Raw genomic sequence first — 6,156 nt, forward strand, 5'->3', positions numbered from 1 at the left:
AGAAAGAATGAAATATATGCATATGGAGATACAAACAGTATTCAAAATCAGAAATCCATGAAACAATACAAAATAGGAGCAGAGCAAACACAGATCTGACTGTCAATATCTTTGTAGTGATCTGCCAAATTTCTGTTGAATTTCCAATGAAAACCAAGAATTTTCAATGAAAACCAAGAACATCCCATTATTAGTAGATCTAATATTTTTTTAAGATCCAAAGATTTTTACATGCCACAAAAACCTTGCTTAGGCTTCACATTAAGATTTATCGACGAAGTATTATCTATTAACAATAGTTACTACTATTTATATGTCTATTCGAAAAATCTCGGTGAACTAGAAATAAAAGACAGCACAAAATATTTGTATATTGTACAATGAAACATGTGGAGATAACGAACAGTTTTCAAAATCATAATTCCATACAAAAACAATACAAAATAATAGCAGAGCAAACACATATCTCCAAAACATCGCATGTGGGATCAGGTGCCGTGGAGGAGTGGGCATCCCCAGCCGACCGGTGATGCCCACCGTGAAGCAATGTCCTTGCTTATTGATTCAACTGAGATATATAAACTCCGTATGCAGGCGATGAAAGTATGTTGCTGCATTAGTAAGCAAAGTTGATACTAGTCATTGAAAAGTTAAAGTCACCACGTTTATCAGAGAGCTTGGTTGTTAGATTACCATTGAAGTCTATTTCCAAGCGAAATATCAAAATAGAAAACATTTGTGTCAGAATCTGTGGCATCTTTTTAAAAGCTTACCGGGATATATCGTGTCGATATAAAGAATAGAAGTTACCATTGTTTATTGAAAATACGTCGTCGATCTATATATATGTCGAGTTGAAGGCTACAACAAGACTAGTGTTTTCCTCTTTTCATGCATCAGATTTTGAACAAATTCTGCTTCATATGAATACAAAAATAGGTCTGCTTATAAGGGGGCGCATTTGGTACTCACATGGGATTTGGAATTCCAATGGATTGTTGGAAGACCTGATCTCCAAACACAATATAGATGTTGTCAATCAGAAACTCAAGCATCTTTTTGATGTCAACTTCAGAGTACTTGTGTGTACAATCGGAATGTTTGCATATGTCAAAACGTTTTGCACTAGGCTGATATTTTTTAAAGGAACCAAACATATTCAAAGAAAAGACGGTCCTGATCTGTTATCGCCTTAGGTTCCCCAGACGTTTATACGAGGCGGACCAAATATTTTGCAACACCGGTAGGAAGGGAATGCTTACTTCTCCTTGGCACTTGATCCACCTCTGATGTTTTAGTGGTTCTTGTTTGCGATGCTACTTGTTTGTATATTTTGAATGATCGTTGAATATTGTTCATTGTCCCAATTTTTCATTTTTAATTGACCTTTTTTTGGTTATGCAATTAATTAATTGAAATATTTCACCATTTTGTAGAATAAATATTTTATTTTCTAGGAATTGAAACTTTTAGAACTATTTAGCATGACGCGTCCAGATTTTGTTTGTGTTTAATTCTGACTCAGCTTTGTCAAGAATAAAAGATAAGTAGCGTTTTTCACAAAAAATCTTACGACTAAGATTAAAATTTGAGAGTTCTGATATTTCTTTGGTTAATAAAGAAAATTATAATTTCAGATGAATAATTCACAGTTTACTTTAATGTAATAGAAATACAAATATATACAGCCATTGCTTATACAAATGTATAAGATTTTTTTGTAACCTACTACAATTTAGGTACATATAGAAGAATTGGAAAAAAATAATTTTAGTCCTAAGATTTTTTGTGAAAAGGGCTACAGATTTAGAAAGTCAAATATTTGTTGAAATCATTTAATCATCAAATCATACAGGTTTAGCAGGTATATCTTTACTAGGTTAATAAGACAGCTATCAAAGGTGTACAACTGTGAAGTTCATTCTTAACCAGTCCTGCAAAAGTTGTCAGTACATGTACAGGTGTATCATTTGGAAATAAGAAAAATTGCCAGAACTTAAATATTGAATGCAATGATTAGCTAGTGAAGAAAACACTTGCTGTGGCCTTCAACTCAACATTTAGATATATCGACGACGTATTGTTAATTAACAATGGTAATTTCCATTCCTATGTCGATACGATATATCCTGGTGAGCTTGAGATAAAAGATACCACAGATTCTGAAACATCTGTTTTATACTTGGATATTTTACTTGAATAAGACGTCAATGGTAATCTAACAACCAAGCTCTATGATAAACGTGATGACTTTAGCTTTTTTATCGCCAACTTCCCTTACTTATGCAGCAATATCCTTCATCACCTGCATATGGCGTTTATATATATCTCAGTTGATTCGATACGCAAAGGCATGCTCTACGCAAGAACAATTTCTAAAACGAGGTAAATTATTGACAAACAAGTTGATGAAGCAAGAATATCAGCAGTCTAGTTTAAAGTCATCATTTCGTAAGTTCTTTGGTCGATACAATGACCTTGTCTGCAGGTTCAATTTATCATTGAGTTGAATGCTGACAGACGTTTTTCATACTCATTGTTAGTCCATTATTTATGCATTGAATTGACAACGGTATTTTCTGTTATTTCCAAACCATGACAAGGAGCACACGGCGGGTGTGACCGATCGGCAGGGGATGCTCACTCCTCCATGGTACCTGATCCCACATATGTTGTTTGCTCTGCTCCTATTTTGTATTGTTTTATGGACTTTGATATTGAATGCTGTTCGTTATCTCCATATTTCTACTAGATATGTACTGGTCCCTGCTGACAAAGCAGGTAATGACATTGTGTTTGTTTGTAGGCTCGTTATGTAAATTGTATTTTAGGAGAACTTGGATTTAATTCTACAAGTGGTATTCCAACTTATACTCATAATTCCCTTTCTAAGGAAAACATTCTTCAAAATCATATGTCAGTTTTGAATATGTTTAATATTCCAAAGAACCAAAATGATGTTGAACTACCATATATATACTGGATTCCTAAACTTTATAAGAATCCTAACAAACAAAGATACAAAGCGGGTTCAAGTAAATGTTCAACCAAGCCTCATTCTTTACTCCTCACTGAAATATTAACAGTAGTGAAGGATACACTTCAAGAGTACTGTGTAACAATATATTCAAGAAGGGGTGTAAATCAGATGTGGATACTTAAATGTTCCAAAGAACAAACTTTTGGAGAATTTGAAATAAATAAAAAAAATTTGAAAAGATTTTATCAAAATCAACAGTTTAAAAATTTACAATTTTCAACTTTATTCACAACCGTTCCCCATGATAAGTCCAGGCTTTTCGATATCAATGACAGCTGTTTTTCAATAAAAATGGAACTCGTAAACTTAACTTACCTTGTCATCGGTCATTTGTAAAATCATTGAATGTAATGCTGACTCTGTTCCTGAATCTGATGCTGTTTTTTTTTTTTCAAAAGCTTGAACAAATTCTGCTTCAAATGAATACAGTCTTTTAAACTGAATATTTTGTTTAGGTCCATGTAAACAATTAATTTAACTAACTCAAAAAGAATTCTTAAATTTTTTATTTTTAAAGTTTTTGACAAACAAGTTGACAAAACGAGAATGTGAACAGTCTCGTTAACAGTCACGATTTTGTAAGTTCTACGGTCAGAAAATATAACGTATCAATTTACAATGGATTTTTACGCTTTTTTCTGATCATGACTAGGAGGGCAAGGCGGGCTTGACCAGTCTACAGGGAATGCTCACTACTCTATGGCATCAGATCCCACCTGTGATGTTTTAGCTCCAAGATTTGTACTGTTTGGTGACCTTCTTAACTTGATTACCGACGTTATATCCATAATTTTTATATGTAATGGCTCGTCAACAAACTTTCTTATGGTAAGGAGGCTGGGGGTCAACAAATTAACCACAAATTAACCACCAGATTTAACTTATTTTTTAGATACGGTATCTTAAGCTGTCAACTATCATTTGGCAAAGAAAAAAATCATACATTTTAGCATTTGTATAGCTTTATATGGAGCTCTTCTTTTAAAGGAGATAGAAATGGTCTGAAAATGGCTGCCACCCCCCGCCTCTTTAAGATTATTCTTCTGTTGTTGATAAGAAACAAATACTGGTGTTCCTCATTAGCAACATCTATGTAGTCTAAGTAATTATTCTTACAAAGTGTTCGAAGTGCGTCTGGCACTTGATGTGCTCCTTATAAGTTGACCCGCTTTTATATTCTTGTGAAGCAAAATGTTTAATAAACTTTCACATTAAGGAAAGAAAATTATGTTGTGACCTTCAACTCGAATTTAGATATATTGACGCTGTTTTATCAATTAATGATAATTTTTTCCCATTCGTATGACGACTTGATGCATTCCATTGAATTTGAGATAAGACACCACAGAATCTACTATACTAGTATCTGGTTCATATATCAGGATATAAAATATACAAATAAAGAGTGTTTCCCCTAAATAGACTCTACACTCTGTAAATGTACTTCACACTCTGTCAGTAGAATCTCCAACATGATGAACACTCAATGAACATATACCTCTTAGTAATCTTTTAATCATTTTTACTTCATTCAATTCAATTTATTTATTGACAACACCATCAGACATTGGCATATAGTCATGAATACAACAATTAACATACATAAAGTAAAATATCAAAAAAGCATATCAGGTTTGTTGAAGGTATTTTCCTTTCTAATATCAAAACTTTTTCAAAAAGCTACAAACTCTCCTAGCAATTTTAATACTTGTAGGGTTGATAATAGCAATAATAGGGTTTTCCTTCATGTAACATTGAGCATTAAATATATCGTAATATTGTAATCTACATTGATCATAACTAGGACAGTAAAGTACAAAATGGTTTTCATTTTCAATAAAAATTTACAAAAATGACATACACGTTTTTCTCTAGGAATAGGCGACAATGAGTATCTCCCCATTTCAATATGTAGTGTATGTATATGTCCATTGAAGATAAAGACAATTTCTGTTGTAGGGTATAAAGTTTTCTTTGCCAAGATATTCTAGACCACAGTGTTTTCTACATAATTTTATACACTGTATTTGCATGTATTTGATTAAACACATGAATCATAGAGCACACAAACAAGCACCTATGATTACTTTAAACATTGCAACCCTTCAACATAAAAATATATGTTAATAAATAAGGTTTATTCAAAATATCGAAACGTCGAGTGCATTTATTTCACCCCTTTTTATCAACAAGATATATGGACTACTTCCATATTAAAAAAAAGACCTTTGTGCGAGTGAATAGCACTGCAGCATCGGTATGACTAATTTGAACTTGCTTCGGTCATAACTATATTTATATATATAGGGGATCGACATGCACTTTAAAATTATGCAGTTATCTTTATCAAGTTTTGAGTGAGAGTACTGGTTATTGACCAGACTCAAATGTAATCAGTTCATAGGTGAACCGTTGTGCAATTGTCTTAAGCGATGACATCACTTCATTTTCTACTACTTTATTTACAATGACATCATTTACATGTTTTTAATCAGCATGTCTTTATACGGTTAACCTAAGTGTTTATTACGGAATTTCTGAAGTTATATTGACAAATTTGATGAATTTACGGCAAAAGAGAAAATCTATACTGCAGTGATGTCAGAAAACGAAGAGAAGCAACCCTTATTGTCGTCTGGAGATCACAGGGAGAAATATTCCATGGAATCTGGCGATGAAAACGAAAGTAAACAGTAAGTCAATTTTTCATTTATGATGGGGGTGTGTCTCTAATTAACAAGGTCGAACAAGTGTATCGGCGGATCAAGGCATTTAAAAATCTGCTTTTAACGAAATATTAAGCGCAAACATGTTTACTTTCACATCAATCTTTTGAGAGTAAACACTTAATAAAAAAAGTTCATGCAACAAATAGATATATATACAGAATGATCGTTATCTCCATATAATACTTATACCATATTGTTATACTATATGTTAATATGAAACCCCGATCTTTCAGCTGGCGTCAAAATGTCATTAATATTACAAATATTTGGGAAGATTACGCAATGGGGAAGCATGAAAAAAAAAAGAAAGAAATTGGCACTTCATTGGAATTGATAAAATGTAATTGGATGTCGAAATCGATTCGATGGAGGGGCAATATGCAAACC

The sequence above is a fragment of the Saccostrea cucullata genome, unplaced genomic scaffold (assembly GCF_032062105.1).
Source record: "Saccostrea cucullata isolate Sc308-1 unplaced genomic scaffold, CSIRO_AGI_Scuc_v1 ctg337, whole genome shotgun sequence".
NCBI lineage: Eukaryota > Metazoa > Mollusca > Bivalvia > Ostreida > Ostreidae > Saccostrea > Saccostrea cuccullata.